Raw genomic sequence first — 21,827 nt, 5'->3', positions numbered from 1 at the left:
CATTGTGTAAGTGCAAAGCAGTGTTATGTATGAAGCACAGACTCTGCCTGTAATGTATCAGTACTTTATATAATGCCGGGGTGTGCTTCTCGCACGGCTGCTGCCCGCAGTGTAACAGTACTCGGTAATAATGCAGGTTATGGCAGAGTATGTGGTGGATAGGTGGCACGGCTGCTGCCCGCAGTGTAACAGTACTCGGTATAATGCAGGTTATGGCAGAGTATGTGGTGGATAGGTGGCACGGCTGCTGCCCGCAGTGTAACAGTACTCCGTATAATGCAGGGTTATGGCAGAGTATGTGGTGGATAGGTGGCACGGTTGCTGCCCGCAGTCGTAACAGTACTCCGTATAATGCAGGTTATGGCAGAGTATGTGGTGGATAGGTGGCACGGCTGCTGCCCGCAGTGTAACAGTACTCGGTATAATGCAGGTTATGGCAGAGTAAGTGGTGGATAGGTGGCACGGCTGCTGCCCGCAGTGTAACAGTACTCGGTATAATGCAGGTTATGGCAGAGTATGTGGTGGATAGGTGGCACGGCTGCTGCCCGCAGTGTAACAGTACTCGGTATAATGCAGGTTATGGCAGAGTATGTGGTGGATAGGTGGCACGGCTGCTGCCCGCAGTGTAACAGTACTCGGTATAATGCAGGTTATGGCAGAGTATGTGGTGGATAGGTGGCACGGCTGCTGCCCGCAGTGTAACAGTACTCGGTATAATGCAGGCTTGGCAGAGTATGTGGTGGATAGGTGGCACGGCTGCTGCCCGCAGTGTAACAGTACTCCGTTATAATGCAGGTTATGGCAGAGTATGTGGTGGATAGGTGGCACGGCTGCTGCCCGCAGTGTAACAGTACTCCGTATAATGCAGGTTATGGCAGAGTATGTGGTGGATAGGTGGCACGGCTGCTGCCCGCAGTGTAACAGTACTCGGTATAATGCAGGTTATGGCAGAGTATGTGGTGGATAGGTGGCACGGCTGCTGCCCGCAGTGTAACAGTACTCGGTATAATGCAGGTTATGGCAGAGTATGTGGTGGATAGGTGGCACGGCTGCTGCCCGCAGTGTAACAGTACTCGGTATAATGCAGGTTATGGCAGAGTATGTGGTGGATAGGTGGCACGGCTGCTGCCCGCAGTGTAACAGTACTCGGTATAATGCAGGTTATGGCAGAGTATGTGGTGGATAGGTGGCACGGCTGCTGCCCGCAGTGTAACAGTACTCGGTATAATGCAGGTTATGGCAGAGTATGTGGTGGATAGGTGGCACGGCTGCTGCCCGCAGTGTAACAGTACTCGGTATAATGCAGGTTATGGCAGAGTATGTGGTGGATAGGTGGCACGGCTGCTGCCCGCAGTGTAACAGTACTCGGTATAATGCAGGTTATGGCAGAGTATGTGGTGGATAGGTGGCACGGCTGCTGCCCGCAGTGTAACAGTACTCCGTATAATGCAGGTTATGGCAGAGTATGTGGTGGATAGGTGGCACGGCTGCTGCCCGCAGTGTAACAGTACTCGGTATAATGCAGGTTATGGCAGAGTATGTGGTGGATAGGTGGCACAGCTGCTGCCCGCAGTGTAACAGTACTCCGTATAATGCAGGTTATGGCAGAGTATGTGGTGGATAGGTGGCACGGCTGCTGCCCGCAGTGTAACAGTACTCGGTATAATGCAGGTTATGGCAGAGTATGTGGTGGATAGGTGGCACGGCTGCTGCCCGCAGTGTAACAGTACTCGGTATAATGCAGGTTATGGCAGAGTATGTGGTGGATAGGTGGCACGGCTGCTGCCCGCAGTGTAACAGTACTCCGTATAATGCAGGTTATGGCAGAGTATGTGGTGGATAGGTGGCACGGCTGCTGCCCGCAGTGTAACAGTACTCGGTATAATGCAGGTTATGGCAGAGTATGTGGTGGATAGGTGGCACGGCTGCTGCCCGCAGTGTAACAGTACTCGGTATAATGCAGGTTATGGCAGAGTATGTGGTGGATAGGTGGCACGGCTGCTGCCGCAGTGTAACAGTACTCGGTATAATGCAGGTTATGGCAGAGTATGTGGTGGATAGGTGGCACGGCTGCTGCCCGCAGTGTAACAGTACTCGGTATAATGCAGGTTATGGCAGAGTATGTGGTGGATAGGTGGCACGGCTGCTGCCCGCAGTGTAACAGTACTCGGTATAATGCAGGTTATGGCAGAGTATGTGGTGGATAGGTGGCACGGCTGCTGCCCGCAGTGTAACAGTACTCCGTATAATGCAGGTTATGGCAGAGTATGTGGTGGATAGGTGGCACGGCTGCTGCCCGCAGTGTAACAGTACTCGGTATAATGCAGGTTATGGCAGAGTATGTGGTGGATAGGTGGCACGGCTGCTGCCCGCAGTGTAACAGTACTCGGTATAATGCAGGTTATGGCAGAGTATGTGGTGGATAGGTGGCACGGCTGCTGCCCGCAGTGTAACAGTACTCGGTATAATGCAGGTTATGGCAGAGTATGTGGTGGATAGGTGGCACGGCTGCTGCCCGCAGTGTAACAGTACTCGGTATAATGCAGGTTATGGCAGAGTATGTGGTGGATAGGTGGCACGGCTGCTGCCCGCAGTGTAACAGTACTCGGTATAATGCAGGTTATGGCAGAGTATGTGGTGGATAGGTGGCACGGCTGCTGCCCGCAGTGTAACAGTACTCGGTATAATGCAGGTTAAGGCAGAGTATGTGGTGGATAGGTGGCATGGCTGCTGCCCGCAGTGTAACAGTACTCGGTATAATGCAGGTTATGGCAGAGTATGTGGTGGATAGGTGGCACGGCTGCTGCCCGCAGTGTAACAGTACTCGGTATAATGCAGGTTATGGCAGAGTATGTGGTGGATAGGTGGCACGGCTGCTGCCCGCAGTGTAACAGAACTCCGTATAATGCAGGTTATGGCAGAGTATGTGGTGGATAGGTGGCACAGCTGCTGCCCACAGTGTAACAGTACTCGGTATAATGCAGGCTTGGCAGAGTATGTGGTGGATAGGTGGCACGGCTGCTGCCCGCAGTGTAACAGTACTCGGTATAATGCAGGTTATGGCAGAGTATGTGGTGGATAGGTGGCACGGCTGCTGCCCGCAGTGTAACAGAACTCCGTATAATGCAGGTTATGGCAGAGTATGTGGTGGATAGGTGGCACGGCTGCTGCCCGCAGTGTAACAGAACTCCGTATAATGCAGGTTATGGCAGAGTATGTGGTGGATAGGTGGCACAGCTGCTGCCCACAGTGTAACAGTACTCGGTATAATGCAGGCTTGGCAGAGTATGTGGTGGATAGGTGGCACCATAATAGAGTCTAAAAGCCGTCCACTCCGCAGCAGCGGCGACACACCCCCCCCCCCCCCCTCAGCCTCACTGGCAGCGTCTGTCTCTGCAATGTGTAGCTGTTTCCTATTAGCAGTCAAGGGGTTAATGCAGCAATACTACACCCCCCCACCCCCCTCCCCATTCTTTTCTTATTTGTATGTGTAATGCGTTCTTACCTAAACTGGCAATTGTTTGGTGCTCCGGTTATACGTCTGTAAAAATCCTGATTGTGTGCCTAACATAATGGCTGCTTCAGTCAGTGTAAGGCCGCGCTTATAGTGCTAGTGACAGCGACGCAACCGATGACGTCACCCGTCGCCACCCGCGAAAGTTATAATTTAACTTTCAGCGACGGGGTCATTGATTGGCTCAGAGACAGTCACATGTGGCGACAGCCGCTGAAAAAGCAAATTTCCCCGGATTCCAAATTTTTGGTCGCTCCGTCTCGCATACTATAAGCGCTCGTGACGGAGTCCATTGTTTTGTTTTGGAGCGGCGGCGCCATCGCGGGCACAATAAGCGCAGCCTAAGGCTACGGCCCCAGTATTTACTGCTGCACGCGCGCCTGGACGCATGTGCGCAGCTGAAAGCTGCGTTGTGCGATCTGTAGGGAGCAATGAGATGTGCGGGGGGCGGGGCCATGACAGGGGCATATTTTGCCCTTCCATTGGCTGCCCACCAACCACGTGATCGCGGCACGGGAAGACAGCATTTTTGTCTTCCCTGCCAGCGTACGCGTCTTCGCGCTTTGCGCGCCCACACACACACACGGCCACTGGGGCCTGCCTCCGAGTGCAGCGCTGTGGTGTGTAACGCGCACGCTGCACCGTGTGCCGCAAAGGGCACTGGGGACCTGGCCTCACTCAACAGCTACAATGTATCCTTATATTACTAAGATACCATGATCTATTGTTACAATTTGCAGCACAAACTGCTGGGAACATTGGCAACAAATTATCCCAAACAAGAAAGTGTTGCAAAGATCTTGCACTGCTGGGGAGGTGGCTAAAGCTGATATAGAAATCAAAGGAAGTTTAAAACTCATAAAAATGGCATTAAGTGTTGAACTGTTTTTTGTTTTTAAACAGTCACTATTATATAATACTACAGATATAGATATAATACTACAGATATAGATATAATACTACAGATATAGATATAATACTACAGATATAGATATAATACTACAGAACTGATCTATTTAACAAAAAACTATATAAGTTTTCACATGTTTTGCTGCTTTAAGGAAGGCGCTTAATCCCCTCAGTGCCTAGAGAGGCCCTTTGCCCGATCTAATACCCACTCGCACAGAGAGAGAGATGGAGAGACAGTGAGAGAGAGACACAGAAAGACAGGGAGAGAGAGAGACACAGAGAGACACAGAGAGAGAGAGGGAGAGACACAGAGAAAGAAAGACAGGGAGAGGGAAAGAAAGACAGGGAGAGGGAAAGAAAGACAGAGAGAGAAAGAAAGACAGAGAGAGAGAGAGAGAAAGAAAGACAGACAGAGAGAGAGAGAGAGAGAGAAAGAAAGACACAGAGAGAGAGAGAGAAAGAAAGACACAGAGAGAGAGAGAGAAAGAAAGACACAGAGAGAGAGAGAGAGAGAGAGAGAGACGGAGAGAGAGAGAGACAGGGAGAGAGAGAGACAGGGAGAGAGAGAGAGAGAGAGAGAGAGAGAGAGAGAGAGAGAGAGAGAGAGAGAGAGAGAGAGAGTGAGAGAGTGAGAGAGAGAGAGAGCGACAGCAGACAGCATTTTCCTGCATCTATAACCAAACTAAATGAATGACACTAATAATCCTTATTCTATTTTTGGGGGAGCCCAATCACCAAACTTTGGGAGAATTAGGGATCCCAAGAAGAAAACGTGCATTTTAGGAGGCAGGGGGTTCTGGATAAAATGTTTGGGAACCTTTATCCCCTGTACTGCACATCATAACAAAAACAGCCGTGCCCCAAGGTATCAGAGCATCACAACCTATGAATGAATAGGAAACACTACCCGCTCTGTTTTGAATAGAGCAAAAACGGCAGCCATGTTATTCTCTCCCAAAACAAAAATTATCTATATCTACAGTGGTGTGAAAAAGAAAGTACACCCTCTTTGAATTCTATGGTTTTACATATCAGGACATAATAACAATCATCTGTTCCTTAGCAGGTCTTAAAATTAGGTAAATACAACCTCAGATGAACAACAACACATGACATATTACACTGTGTCATGATTTATTTAACAAAAATAAAGCCAAAATGGAGAAGCCATGTGTGAAAAACTAAGTACACCTTATGATTCAATAGATTGTAGAACCACCTTTAGCAGCAATAACTTGAAGTAATTGGCCCACTCTTCTTTACAACGTTGCTTCAGTTCATTGAGGTTTGTGGGCATTTGTTTATGCACAGCTCTCTTAAGGTCCTGCCACAGCATTTCAATCGGGTTAAGGTCTGGACTTTGACTGGGCCATTGCAACACCTTGATTCTTTTCTTCTTCAGCCATTCTGTTGTAGATTTGCTGGTGTGCTCGGGATCATTGTCCTGTTGCATGACCCAATTTCGGCCAAGCTTTAGCTGTCGGACAGATGGCCTCACATTTGACTCTAGAATACTTTGGTATACAGAGGAGTTCATGGTCGACTCAATGACTGCAAGGTTCCCAGTTCCTGTGGCTGCAAAACAAGCTCAAATCATCACCCCTCCAGCACCGTGCTTGACAGTTGGTATGAGGTGTTTGTGCTGATATGCTGTGTTTGGTTTTCAGCAAACATGGCGCTGTGCATAATGGCCAAACATCTCCACTTTGGTCTCATTGTTCCAGAAGTCTTGTGGTTTGTTCAAATGCAACTTTGCAAACCTAAGCCATGCTGCCATGTTCTTTTTAGAGAGAAGAGGCTTTCTCCTGGCAACCCTTCCAAACAAACCATACTTGTTCAGTCTTTTTCTAATTGTACTGTCATGAACTTTAACATTTAACATGCTAACTGAGGCCTGTAGAGTCTGAGATGTAACTCTTGTTTTTTTTTTTTGCAATTTCTCTGAGCATTGCCCGGTCTGACCTTGGGGTGAATTTGCTGGGATGTCCACTCCTGGGAAGATTGGCAACTGTCTTGAATGTTTTCCACTTTTGAATCTTTCTCACTGTAGAATGATGGACTTTAAATTGTTTGGAAATGGCCTTATAACCCTTCCCAGATTGATGGGCAGCAACAATTGCTTCTCTAAGTTCATTGCTGGTGTCTTTCCTCCTTGGCATTGTGTTAACACACACCTGAATGCTCCAGACCAGCAAACTGCTAAAACTTCGGCTTTTATAGAGGTAGTCACACTTGCCGATGATCAATTAATCAAGGGCATTCGATTAGCAGCACCTGTCTGCTACTTAGCATCTTAATTATTATGGAAGCAGTAAGGGTGTACTGTACTTAGTTTTTCACACATGGCTTCTCCATTTTGGCTTTATTTTTGTTAAATGAATCATGACATGGTGTAATATGTCCATGTGTTGTTGTTCATCTGAGGTTGTATTTACCTAATTTTAAGACCTGCAAAGGAACAGATGATTGTTATTATGTCCTGATATGTAAAACCATAGAATTCAAAGAGGGTGTACTTTCTTTTTCACATCACTATATATCTATACAGTATCTATCTTTTCTCACAGTGAACACAAACAAACCGTGAGCCTGTCTCTAAAGCACGACATGCAGATTGTGAGTACGGATATGTACACAGTGCTCGCGTCACCATTTAGCTGCCACATCCCTTTAGTGCAGGAGTTTCCCTGCAGTTGGTAAAGGTCTCTGGCAGCGTGAAGCAGTCGGGAGGTTACAGCACGAGAGGCACGCACGGTGCGTATGGCTGCGCAGTGTGCCGCTGCGCCACCTGGCAGAGCGTGGGTTAAGAAACCCAACACCAATGTGTTATTTCAGCCTGGGTATCACACTTGCCGCTATAGGGAGGTTAAATCTTGCTACTAGGTCATGCGTGGGCAACTCCAGTCCTCAAGGGCCACCAACAGGTCAGGTTTTCAGGATATCCCCGTTTCAGCACAGGTGGCTTAATCAATCGCTCAGTCCTCGACTGAGCCACCTGTGCTGAAGCAGGGATATCGCCAACACCTGGCCTGTTGGTGGCCCTTGAGGACTGGAGTTGCCCCCCCCCCCCCTCCTGTAATAGATAGTGGATTAGCAGAAGCCCTAAATTCGCAGACTAGTTGCTCTTTAATCCCCTGTGGGATCATATCAGTGAAACAAGTGTCCTTTTGGGGGGGGGGGGGGGCTGGCACATCTGGCCGGGTTGTCACATACCTGCTCAGTTACAGAAAGGCACACCTGGGACACTGTGAGGCCACGTTAACCCATATGCCTCAACAGGCCTTGTGTTACACGAGACCTCCCACCACACACACAGAGACACACACCGTGCGACTCACACCGTGCGACTCACACCGTGCGACTCACACCGTGCGACTCACACCGTGCGACTCACACCGTGCGACTCACACCGTGCGACTCACACCGTGCGACTCACATCGTGCGACTCACACCGTGCGGGACACGCGCACACAGGGACACGCGCGCACACAGGGACACGCGCGCACACAGGGACACGCGCGCACACAGGGACACGCGCGCACACAGGGACACGCGCGCACACAGGGACACGCGCGCACACAGGGACACGCGCGCACACAGGGACACGCGCGCACACAGGGACACGCGCGCACACAGGGACACGCGCGCACACAGGGAAACGCGCGCACACAGGGACACGCGCGCACACAGGGACACGCGCACACAGGGACACGCGCACACAGGGACACACGCGCACACAGGGACACACGCGCACACAGGGACACACGCACACAGGGACACACGCACACAGGGACACACGCACACAGGGACACACGCACACAGGGACACACGCACACAGGGACACACGCACACAGGGACACACGCACACTTCCCTCAGCCTCTTCATACAGGCATAAGACTTCCTACTGGTTGTACAGCACTGTGCATCAGATCACATTAGCCATGTGAGGTCTGGAATGTTGTAGTTCTTGAAGCCAGGGGAGCCTGGAAGAAGGAGCGGCTCAGTGAGTAACGACACTGACTCGCACCGAGTGTGGAGCAGGGGAGCCTGGGAGAAGGAGCGGCTCAGTGAGTAACGACACTGACTCGCACCGAGTGTGGAGCAGGGGAGCTTTGGTGAGAGATTGTAAGCTCCACGGGGCAGGGACCTGTGTCTGCAAAATGTCTGTGTAAAGCGCTACGTATAACTAGCAGCTATACAAGAACATGCTATTATTATTATCTTTAAAGAGCTCTCATGTTATTCCCCGACAAGGTAACCCAACCTAAAAGGAATCTACACAGTCCTTTTATCATCTGAAGAACAAAATAAATAACTAGACAATTTTATGCAATATTTTGCACTTTTTTTGGTCTTTAAGAGACCAGAAGATTTCACAGAATACACATTTAGTTTTGGGTCTTGTCTAAGGAGGAGGAAGAGGTGCATAGAGATTCTCAGCAACGCTTTACAATGCCACTACGATAAGACATGTGAATTTGAGTGGGTTAAAGGTGGGCAGTGAGCTGACACACACACACAGGCACACACACACCACAATGTATACTATTCATTCCCAACACACAAAGTAACAACGGATTCACCGGATCACACATGGCAGATCAGTCAAACACAAGGTCTCCTACACACGGCCTGCAACACGTGAAATGAACACGGTGCATTGTATGAGCACGCAGGGTATCGCTGGGACTGACAGCTTACAAACATGTCTATTGTACGTCGCAGCAGGAGTGTGCAGTCATGCTCAGTACAGATTCATATCACAACATGTTCACTTTTAGCAGGGTGATGCAACTTTAACTCCTTCACTGCTGCACAAGACGCATTGTTTCCTTATATCTGTGCAGCAAATACTATACACCCACAGACATATATGTGTGTGTGTATATGTGTGTGTATGTGTGTGTATATGTGTGTGTGTGTGTATGTGTATGTGTATGTGCATGTGTATGTGTATGTATATATGTGTGTGTATGTATATATGTGTGTGTATGTATATATGTATGTGTATGTATATATGTGTGTGAATGTATATGTGTATGTATGTATATATGTGTGTGTATGTATATATGTGTGTGTATGTATATATGTGTGTGTATGTGTATATGTGTGTGTATGTGTATGTGTGTATATATATATGTGTGTGTATGTGTGTATATATATGTGTGTGTATACATATGTGTGTGTATGTGTATATATATGTGTGTGTATGTGTATATATATGTGTGTATGTATATATATGTGTGTATGTATATATATATATATATATGTGTGTGTATGTATATGTGTGTGTGTGTGTGTGTGTGTGTGTGTGTGTGTGTGTGTGTGTGTGTGTGTGTGTGTGTGTGTGTGTGTGTGTGTGTGTGTGTGTGTGTGTGTGTACAAAAAGAGAAGGTTCCAGGGCACTACGGATTTTCAAAAAGGATTTATTAGAAGAGGCATTTTATTATTGTGCCTCTTCTAATAAATACCTTTTGAAAATCCGTAGTGCCCTGGAACCTTCTGTTTTTGTATATATACACACACACACACACATATACATACTCTCTTCTGTTTTTGTATATATACACACACACACACACACTCTTCTGTTTTTGTCTGCTTTGGAGTTTGTCACTGTCAGGAACTCCCCTGTTCCAGGAGCACCGGTAACAGCAAGTATCTTTGTTTAAAATTGTGGTGTGCAGCATTATCTTTGTTTTTCATGTACACACACACACACACACACACACACCACACACACACACACACACACACACACACACACACACACACACACACACACACACACACACACACACACACACACACACACACACACCATCCCAAATCCTGGACTCGGGGCCAAGCTGGCTGTCTCTCTTGGAATCGACTCCTTGAAATCCATACTACTAAAGGCCCCCGTGAGCTCAGCGTGCTGGCTGGGGAATCACGTGCTGCTGAGCAGGCTCTGCTATACCATTAGGGATGCAGTGTACAGGGACTAATGCAAACAAACAAGCATCTGGGCCCAGCGCAGACAGACATTCCTGGGTGCAGCAGTACTTGTCTGGTCTTTGAAGTTGGAAACAATACAAATGACAGTGCCAGCGCCTTGTTACATTCGCCATGTCAATGTATCTGTCACTTTGCCTCATGCACCACAAGCTGCATTGTAAGCTGCTCTGGGCACAGACACATTATAGCTGCAAAGTCCCCTGAACATACTGTATGTAGCAGCCTGCAAAACATCGACTTGCTGCAATTACTACATTCAATCCGTCTGTTAGGCTGCACTTATAGCGCCGGCGACGTCAAACTACGCTTATAGCGCCGGCGCCGTCAGGCTGCACTTATAGCGCCGGCGCCGTCAGGCTGCGGTTGCTGGAAAAATCAAATTGAGTTGACTTCCAGCGATCGCCGCATCGCGCTTACTATAAGCGCACGTGATGGCGGCAATGCTTGGTTTTGACGCGACATTGCTGTCGCCGGCGCTATAAGTGCAGCCTTGCTCTCTGCATCATGTAACTCACAGGTCCTCAAACCCTCCCTCTCCCACCCAACAGGTCAGGTTTTCAGAAAATCCCAGCTTCAGCACAGGTGGCTCAATCAGTCCAAGCTTCAGTACAGGTGGATCAGTCAGTGGCTCAGTGGAAGATTGAGCCACCTGTGCTGAAGCTGGGATACCCTGACCCGTTGGGGGGGGGGGGGGGTTATTGAGGACTGGAGTTAAGCACCCCGGTGTAACTGAGAAAGCCCTTAAAGGAACAACATAGGACACCAAAATAACTATTAAGATATCTAAAAAAGTTACATCGTTTGCTTCACTTTGCCCCGAAGCCAAATGAGCCTCCAGTGGTTCAGCACAGCAGGGAAAGCAAAGAATGACTGCAGACAGCATGAAAAGGGCATGTGAGAGGGTCTACTAAATCCTCAACCACCAAAGCAAGCCCCACGACAGGGCTGGCCAACTCCAGTCCTCAAGGGCCACCAACAGGTCCGGTTTTAAGAATATCCCTGCTTCAGCAGCACAGGTGGCTCAGTCAAAGGCTTAGCCACTTGTGCTGAAGCAGGGACACCCTAAAACCCTGGGTACTGGAGTTGGCCACCCCTATCCAAGAAGAATTGAAGCTCCAGCCAGAGGGGAGGTGACCATCGGGGGGGGGGGGGGGGGGTGACCAGGCTGAAAGAGAAAGCAACAGAAAGGACTTGGATACAGTAACTGCACTTTCACAAAACAGAGAGCTGACGCAGCCGCTCTGAAGCGCGTAATAATACAACTCTCCCTCACTTACTTACATGTAAACATTGAAACAATGCATGGGACTGGGGTACGGGACTGGGGTACGGGACTGGGGTACGGGACTGGGGTACGGGACTGGGGTACGGGACTGGAGTACGGGACTGGGACTGGGGTACGGGACTGGGACACGGGACTGGGATATGGGACTGGGACTGGGATATGGGACTGGGACTGGGACTGGGACACGGGACTGGGACACGCGACTGGGAAACGCGACTGGGACACGCGACTGGGACACGCGACTGGGACTGGGACAGCTTGTGCCGGAAGACCCCGAGAGGTTCTAACTTCACAACTATTCATCCTGTGCAGTGCATGGGGTTGCCAACTCCATTCCTCAAAAGGCCACCAACAGGGGATATCCCTGCTTCAGCACAGCTGGCTCAGTCGAAGATGGTTCACCTGTGCTGAAGCAGGGATATCCTGAAAACGTGACCTGTTGGTGGCCCTTGTGGACTGGAGTTGGCCGCCCCTGCACGGTGAGCTTTTTCTCCAGGATCTGGCAGAGTTTGACCCCTTTCTGATGAGACGTACTGCCCTGCTGCTCCCGCGTACTACATCTGCCCCATGCCCAGGCACATACTGCCCCGCTGCTCCCGTGTACTACATCCGCCCCATGCCCAGGCACATACTGCCCCGCTGCTCCCGCGTACTACATCCGCCCCATGCCCAGGCACATACTGCCCCGCTGCTCCCGCGTACTACATCCGCCCCATGCCCAGGCACATACTGCCCCGCTGCTCCCGCGTACTACATCCGCCCCATGCCCAGGCACATACTGCCCCGCTGCTCCCGCGTACTACATCCGCCCCATGCCCAGGCACACACTGCCCCGCTGCTCCCGCGTACTACATCCGCCCCATGCCCAGGCACACACTGCCCCGCTGCTCCCGCGTACTACATCCGCCCCATGCCCAGGCACACACTGCCCCGCTGCTCCCGCGTACTACATCCGCCCCATGCCCAGGCACATACTGCCCCGCTGCTCCCGCGTACTTCATCCGCCCCATGCCCAGGCACATACTGCCCCACTGCTCCCGCGTACTACATCCGCCCCATGCCCAGGCACACACTGCCCCGCTGCTCCCGCGTACTACATCAGCCCCATGCCCAGGCACACACTGCCCCGCTGCCCCCGCGTACTACATCCGCCCCATGCCCAGGCACACACTGCCCCGCTGCTCCCGCGTACTACATCCGCCCCATGCCCGGGCACACACTGCCCCGCTGCTCCCGCGTACTACATCCGCCCCATGCCCAGGCACATACTGCCCCGCTGCTCCCGCGTACTACATCCGCCCCATGCCCAGGCACATACTGCCCCGCTGCTCCCGCGTACTACATCCGCCCCATGCCCAGGCACACACTGCCCCGCTGCTCCCGCGTACTACATCCGCCCCATGCCCAGGCACATACTTCCCTGCTGCTCCCGCGTACTACATCCGCCCCATGCCCAGGCACACACTGCCCCGCTGCTCCCGCGTACTACATCCGCCCCATGCCCAGGCACACACTGCCCCGCTGCTCCCGCGTACTACATCCGCCCCATGCCCAGGCACATACTGCCCCGCTGCTCCCGCGTACTACATCCGCCCCATGTCCAGGCACATACTGCCCCGCTGCTCCCGCGTACTACATCCGCCCCATGCCCAGGCACATACCGCCCCGCTGCTCCCGCGTACTACATCCGCCCCATGCCCAGGCACATACCGCCCCGCTGCTCCCGCGTACTACATCCGCCCCATGCCCAGGCACACACTGCCCCGCTGCTCCCGCGTACTACATCCGCCCCATGCCCAGGCACACACTGCCCCGCTGCTCCCGCATACTACATCCGCCCCATGCCCAGGCACACGCTGCTCCCGCGTACTACATCCGCCCCATGCCCAGGCACATACTGCCCCGCTGCTCCCGCGTACTACATCCGCCCCATGCCCAGGCACATACTGCCCCGCTGCTCCCGCGTACTACATCCGCCCCATGCCCAGGCACATACTGCCCTGCTGCTCCCGCGTACTACATCCGCCCCATGCCCAGGCACACACTGCCCCGCTGCTCCCGCGTACTACATCCGCCCCATGAACAGGCACACACTGCCCCGCTGCTCCCGCGTACTACATCCGCCCCATGCCCAGGCACATACTGCCCCGCTGCTCCCGCGTACTACATCCGCCCCATGCCCAGGCACATACTGCCCCGCTGCTCCCGCGTACTACATCCGCCCCATGTCCAGGCACATACTGCCCCGCTGCTCCCGCGTACTACATCCGCCCCATACCCAGGCACATACTGCCCCGCTGCTCCCGCGTACTACATCCGCCCCATGCCCAGGCACATACTGCCCTGCTGCTCCCGCGTACTACATCCGCCCCATGCCCAGGCACACACTGCCCCGCTGCTCCCGCGTACTACATCCGCCCCATGCCCAGGCACATACTGCCCCGCTGCTCCCGCGTACTACATCCGCCCCATGCCCAGGCACATACTGCCCCGCTGCTCCCGCGTACTACATCCGCCCCATGCCCAGGCACACACTGCCCCGCTGCTCCCGCGTACTACATCCGCCCCATGCCCAGGCACATACTGCCCCGCTGCTCCCGCGTACTACATCCGCCCCATGCCCAGGCACACACTGTCCCGCTGCTCCCGCGTACTACATCCGCCCCATGCCCAGGCACATACTGCCCCGCTGCTCCCGCGTACTACATCCGCCCCATGCCCAGGCACATACTGCCCCGCTGCTCCCGTGTACTACATCCGCCCCATGCCCAGGCACATACTGCCCTGCTGCTCCCGCGTACTACATCCGCCCCATGCCCAGGCACATACTGCCCCGCTGCTCCCGCGTACTACATCCGCCCCATGCCCAGGCACACACTGCCCCGCTGCTCCCTCGTACTACATCCGCCCCATGCCCAGGCACACACTGCCCCCGCTGCTCCCGCGTACTACATCCGCCCCATGCCTAGGCACATACTGCCCCGCTGCTCCTGCGTACTACATCCGCCCCATGCCCAGGCACATACTGCCCCGCTGCTCCCGCGTACTACATCCGCCCCATGCCCAGGCACATACTGCCCCGCTGCTCCTGCGTACTACATCCGCCCCATGCCCAGGCACATACTGCCCCGCTGCTCCCGCGTACTACATCCGCCCCATGCCCAGGCACACACTGCCCCGCTGCTCCCGCGTACTACATCCGCCCCATGCCCAGGCACACACTGCCCCGCTGCTCCCGCGTACTACATCCGCCCCATGCCCAGGCACATACTGCCCCGCTGCTCCCGCGTACTACATCCGCCCCTTGCCCAGGCACATACTGCCCCGCTGCCCCCGCGTACTACATCTGCCCCATGCCCAGGCACATACTGCCCCGCTGCCCCCGCGTACTACATCCGCCCCATGCCCAGGCACACACTGCCCGGCATCACTGAGGGACAATGAAACAACTTCCTGAAGGTCAGCAGATCGCCCGCAGGATTATCCCACACAACGCTGTGAGGGCCTAAGGGTGGTAGAGGGACCCAGAGCTGGAAGGGTTAAGCCACCTGGCCTCATTGTTATGCCAATTTGTAGCCCCCCAGAAAGGCCCCAGGACCGGCTTCCATTCAGCCGAGCTCACTTTAAAGCCCCCAATTTCTATGAGACAATAATCTCATCACAGTGGGAAATACCCAGAGCTGCGGCAGCCGCCCGACCAGCCCCAGAGCAGATATCTGGTGGGGGGGGGGGGGGGGGGAGGGCAACTCCAAGCACAGCCGCCCGACCAGCCCCAGAGCAGATATCTGGTGGGGGGGGGGGGGGGGGGGGGGGGAGGGCAACTCCAAGCACTTGTAGTTAAAAAAAAAGAAAGAAAAATTCCCTTTTTAGCAACGATTATTAACAGCATCTGCAATGTAACAAAGTAACAAAGTAACAAAGTAACAAAGTAACAAAGTAACAAAGTAACATCACTTGTTTCAACTAAAAAAATCACAGAGAGGAGAAGCTTTTTTTGTGGGTCACCATAAAGATGTCTGCCTCCCTCCTTGACAACCCAGAGCGCGGGTAACAGCCCAGAGCGCGGGTAACAGCCCAGAGCGCGGGTAACAGCCCAGAGCGCGGGTAACAGCCCAGAGCGCGGGTAACAGCCCAGAGTGCGGGTAACAGCCCAGAGCGCGGGTAACAGCCTGGAGTGCGTGTGGAGAGGGTGCCCTGCGTCTACTGCGTTAACCACTGCCGCGTGCTGTGTGGGGCGCTCATACAGGAGGCTCCGGCCATCACTCTCCAGGGGCCTGTCTAGCGGTCAAATGGGCCAACCCCAACCACCCATAGCTGCTCAGTTACCCAGGAGAAGGTTATCCAGGTGACCTCCCCCTCCTCACACCAAGAGGCCAGGCCTGAACCTCCCCCTCCTCACACAAAGAGACCAGGCCTGAACCTCCTCACAGAAAGAGGCCAGGCCTGAACCTCCCCTTCCTCACACCAAGAGGCCAGGCCTGAACCTCCCCCTCCTCACACCAAGAGGCCAGGCCTGAACTCCCCCTCCTCACACCAAGAGGCCAGGCCTGAACCTCCCCCTCCTCACACCAAGAGGCCAGGCCTGAACCTCGCCCTCCTCACACCAGAAGGCCAGGCCTGAACCTCCCCCTCCTCACACCAAGAGGCCAGGCCTGAACCTCCCCCTCCTCACACCAAGAGGCCAGGCCAGAGCCTCCCCCTCCTCACACCAAGAGGCCAGGCCTGAACCTCCCCTTCCTCACACCAAGAGGCCAGGCCTGAACCTCCCCCTCCTCACACAAAGAGGCCAGGCCTGAACCTCCCCCTCCTCACACCAAGAGGCCAGGCCTGAACCTCCCCCTCCTCACACAAAGAGGCCAGGCCTGAACCTCCCCCTCCTCACACCAAGAGGCCAGGCCTGAACCTCCCCCTCCTCACACCAAGAGGCCAGGCCTGAACCTCCCCCTCCTCACACCAAGAGGCCAGGCCTGAGCCTCCCCCTCCTCACACCAAGAGGCCAGGCCTGAACCTCCCCTTCCTCACACCAAGAGGCCAGGCCTGAATCTTCTGACCATGTTACATACAGCTCAGGTGTAGTCCTTCATAACAACATACATTGGAGGAGAAACAATGTATGAACTCCTGACCATGTAACACTCTCTCCACAGCCGTTTAATAGGCTATGAAATGTATAATGGGTTTTGAACCACTAAAATGTATGACCACAAGCGTCTGTGAATAACCAAACTGTGCCAAGTACTCATTCCCAGCACACCTGTGAACGCAGCAGCTATTCCAACCCCATGAATGACACAGATACTCTGAAAAGAATTATATACAGTACTTGTGAAAAACTTCAATGCTGCCTGTGTGTCTACCAAGGAGAAAGGAAAGGGAACGGTTACAGATTACTTCACTTGGCAACATTTGGCTGAGCATTTCTGACAATGAAAAAGGATCAGAACTATCCAGTAAAGCATCCTGGCACCGCAGGGGTTCGGTAACCACCAGACAACCCCCATTATGCCACTACACTTCCTTGGTACTTTGCAGCATTATACATTTCTATGCGCCTTCCAACAATCAACATCCAGGAACAAACGTCACTAACCACTCATCATAGAAGCAACAGATACAAATTCCAACCTGTACATGCCTCAGGGACTTCGCATCACTGTGATAGTGCCAATCTGGGCACTATTACACACAAACCCCCATGGTAGTCACGCGTCACTGTGACAGTGCCAACCTGGGCACTATTACACACAAACCCCCATGGTAGTCACGCGTCACTGTGACAGTGCCAATCTGGGCACTATTACACACAAACCCCCATGGTAGTCACGCTTTACACTGTGATAGTGACAATCTGGGCACTATTACACACAAACTCCCATTGAAGTCACGCGTCACTGTGATAGTGACAATCTGGGCACTATTACACACAAACCCACATGGTAGTCACGCGTTACTGTGATAGTGACAATCTGGGCACTATTACACACAAACCCCCATGGTAGTCACGCGTTACACTGTGATAGTGACAATCTGGGCACTATTACACACAAACTCCCATGGAAGTCACGCGTCACTGTGATAGTGACAATCTGGGCACTATTACACACAAACTCCCATGGAAGTCACGCGTTACACTGTGATAGTGACAATCTGGGCACTATTACACACAAACTCCCATGGAAGTCACGCGTCACTGTGATAGTGACAATCTGGGCATTATTACACACAAACTCCCATGGTAGTCACGCGTTACACTGTGATAGTGACAATCTGGGCACTGTTACACACAAACTCACATGCAAGTCAATGGCAGACACTATGCAATTGTGCCCGGATTGGCAATGTCACTGTTTAATGAATAACCCTGTGGGTGCCTCAGGTTCCACATATGAATACTTGTGCTACTATGTTGCAAAGAGCAAGAACACTTCCTGCTGCATGCCAACATGTGAATACAAATAATGCAATGTGTGTATATATAGACCTTCGTCCCAAAATGTCACTTGGGTGCACTCTCATTGAGACAAATATGAGCGCGGCCCCTCAGATTCTATATCTAAAACAGTAGGGCATGTTTCCGATATCTGAACAGTCACAAAATAACCAGTGCGCAGAGTAAAGCAGTGCCGAGTATTTACAGCATCAAACACTCTTAAAAAAGCAACTGAAGCCTCAACGTCTCTCCAAAGATCACGGCTGATGATCCCAATGAACATGGTAGACCTGTTAAATGGATCACTGTTGGGGGCACCAGACTTGTATTGCCCCCAAGCAGAAGACACTTTGGCTAACTGGAAGTGCAGGAAGATACTCTGCACCACTTTATTGTTTGGTTCTCCAAAAGTTGGGAGAATCCGCTGAAGAATAATCATGATTAAGTATGTTACACGCCAGTCACTCCACACGCAACACAATCATCAATAAGTCGGGAAACAAAAGGAAAAATAGCAGAAACATAGTGGGATGCTCAGACCCTTTAACACTTTCCATGCTGGGAAGCTAACACAATGTCCTACGCTCACCTCCTCATATACCATAGGCTGCAGTACAACGATGCACAATTATCTGCTAAATGGCCTTCATATTTAACTTTTACATCGCCACTAAAAATCCCGCGAACTAAAACCCTCTTCTAACATGCACGATAAACCCTAAAGACAGAAGGTAGTGCGATAGGCAGGTCTCGGGGGGTAAAGCGCTCTTACTGTATTGTTCATTAAATACAATTGCTGCATCCGGATACAGAACGCTGGCCAATCGGAGACGGGCTGTGTACGTCAATGACGATCCAGTTCGCTTCCTAATTCCCATGTCCTAGCACACTGTGAAAATCACGCAGTGCTCCCGGGAGCACACGGGAGCCCCGGCCAACATTTCGGAGCAGTGAAACCATGCGGATCAAGCATGTACACCCCAAATAACCCACAGCACACAGCCAACAGCCTGGGGCCCTCAATTACTAAACAGTAATGGCTTACACTGTGCATATGAAGTTAACACCGCTATGTGGATCAGGCCCTTAGATTGCTAGCTCTGCTGGGCAGATGCCCCGTGCTCAGTTCCTTGTTTTAGATATGTAAAGTTACCAGGATATACACGATGATCTGTGGATCCCATCTTTTAACGACACCCAGGGATTCAATAATATTGGAGTAGACAGGTAAACGGGGGGGAAGGGGATGAGGGGCGGGGGGGGGGGGTCATCGTTGTAAGGAAAATAAGTGACATGACTTTCCTGCTGTGCTCGGACCTGTGGAATGAACCCCCGGGATCTCTACAGACAGATGGGGAGCTGGGGGATTACATGGTCACATATATTCATATTTTATATAGCACAGCATCAAGCTGCTCAAAATACAGGGGCATGATTACAGTAAACAGCGGACAAGGGGCTCACTACACCACAGAGCTTACACTCCACCACTGCTTGGAAGAAAAAAGTCTAGCATCACATGTACTGGTACCGACCGTGTAGCTGCAAGATCCTTTGCTTAACCCTTCTGCACTAGAGGGGCCTGAAATATTGCAGAGCCCTCCGGTGCTGAACGGGTTAAGTCTGTGTTCCTCTATCATGGCATCATTTCTGCATGCAGTGCCCCTCTTTACCCACAATGCACTATTTCAGAGGCACACACAGTCTATACACAACAGATTCAGAGACTGCTCTCCCCCTCACTCCCCCCCCCCCTCCCTCTTACCCCCCTAGAAGAAAGCTACTTACCCACAAGTTTATTCAAACCAGTCCTGCAGCTCGCTCCCCTCTCCACCCCCTCCGCTCTGCCTGCGCTCCCCGCTCTCTCTCTCTCCTGTTGCAGAGGGGGAACCACATATGTCTCACAGCACTTCCAGGCAACGCAGGCTCCCAACGCAGAACAAAAGCCAGCCAGGCTCCGCTCTCATTTCTGCACAAGGCGGGCACTGTCCCCCCCCCATGCTCCCTCTCTCTCCCTCCTTCCCCTCTAAGGACACCCTACTCTCCCCGTCCCTCGCTCTCCTGCCTGTCCAGCTCCTGCACAACACATCAATTATTAATTGCTTGTCTCCAGATTTCCAGGCAAAACCAATAGCAGATGGGCTGCCTGCTAATGGCTCACTATGTACCAGCCAACTGACTGTGCGCTTCCAGCCTCCAGAGACAATACAGGGAATGTCGTTAAGCCTGCTAACTTCACACATGCCCAGGCAGACACAATGTCACCCCACAGTGCAGCAGCACTGCAGTCTCAGAGCTGCTGGGGAAGCCATCAGCCAGGCTGGGGAGGGAGGGAGGATGGATGGGGACAGGGGGGGTTTTGTCTCACCTCAGCACCATGCGGCACGATTATTCAAGCTTTGCCTTTTCTCCCTCTGTGTCTACAGAGCTTGCTGTTTGCTGTTACACACACACACACATCACACAGCTCCCATTCACACACACACACACATACACACACACACACACACGGCAGCCTCAGTCAGTTTGCCAGAAGGCAGAGAGCAGAGAGACAGAGGAGGAGGGTGAGGAGGGAGGGGGGGGGGGGGGGGGAGAGGGTGTAGAGGGGGGGGGGGGGGAAGAGAGAGAGGGAGGAAGAAAAACCTAAGCAGCTCACATTACAAAACTTACACAGAGGGGAGGTGCCAAGCACAATCCTTTAACCCCTGCACAGCCTGAGGGGTGTCTGGCCGCTAGGAGCCACCCTCGCTGCTTCGTACACTAGGGGGCAGCACAGAGAGGGGAGCAATGCAGATTCTTTAAGGTGTTGGGGGTTTGAAGCAATGAAAATGACAGACCAGCCTCTGCCACCCCCTACCCATACTCCTGTGTGCTCTCAGAATACCTCGGGCTGCAGCTATACTGGACATGCCGAGTACCACCCGGATTTTAAGCTTGGGACCACCCATTCACAGTAGAAACATGTTACAATATAGCACAATACTGCAGAGTTATGTGACCCAGGAAACACAGGGGAACTGGGCAACCCCTCATGTTCTGTTCTGCGCCCGGGGCTTCGCCGTGGTGGGGAGGTCAGGGTTACCGTAATATAACAAGGACTCCCTGCCCCAAAAAGCTTACAATCTAATATAAAAAAAATTGTGCTGAATCCGTTTCCTCAATGTTTACGTCTCTCTGTAAACTATCGCGTACTCCCTGCGAGGCACTATATTAATACAAGTACGATGCACACAACAAGCATTATGTCCCTCTGACATCTGTAGCGGCGCGTTTAGACTGGAATGTACACGTACGGATATATATATCTATATATATATCTATATATATATATATATATATATATATATATATATACACACACACACACACACACTATATAGGTACAAAATTATTGCGTCAACTTGCTGACCCTCAGTGCTCATCCCAAAATATCCCCTCCCCGCCTTCCAACATCAGCAAGAAAAGGAATACTGTATGTTCAGGTTACTGTGGGGGTAACCCCTTCAATGCACGAGCAACGTGATTATAGATCCTCAGGCGGTGAAGTGGTTAAAGGGCAGAGAGGGATCAGATCTGTGTGTGTTGGTTCTGAAATATGGTCTAATTTCTCACAGAAGGAAATCTTTCCCCCCCTCCCCTCCCCAATAATAATATGTTCTCTGTGTGTGTGTGTGGGGGGGGGGGGGTTTAC

General features: G+C 52.2%; 1 protein-coding gene across 11 annotated transcripts in view; it reads right to left on the bottom strand.

Moving 5' to 3' along the window:
* Nucleotides 1–21,827, bottom strand: part of ZMIZ1 (zinc finger MIZ-type containing 1) — a 277,132-nt gene that overhangs the window by 44,970 nt on the left and 210,335 nt on the right. Inside the window, exons 1-2 of one of the 11 annotated variants that reach the window (XM_075610377.1) lie at nucleotides 20,505–20,661; nucleotides 19,925–20,009 (exon numbers count right to left, since the gene is read on the bottom strand). The exons of 9 other annotated variants lie outside the window; for them this stretch is intronic. The gene's annotated coding sequence lies outside the window, so the exon portion shown is untranslated. Of the gene's footprint in view, nucleotides 1–19,924; nucleotides 20,010–20,504; nucleotides 20,662–21,827 lie in introns of those variants that run through there. One more of the 11 variants, XM_075610375.1, reaches the window with a different exon arrangement.

This window comes from Ascaphus truei, chromosome 8 (genome assembly GCF_040206685.1).
Source record: "Ascaphus truei isolate aAscTru1 chromosome 8, aAscTru1.hap1, whole genome shotgun sequence".
Lineage (NCBI taxonomy): Eukaryota > Metazoa > Chordata > Amphibia > Anura > Ascaphidae > Ascaphus > Ascaphus truei.
The sequence above is the reverse complement of the archived record's forward strand: the minus strand, read 5'-3'. Positions and strand labels throughout refer to the sequence as shown.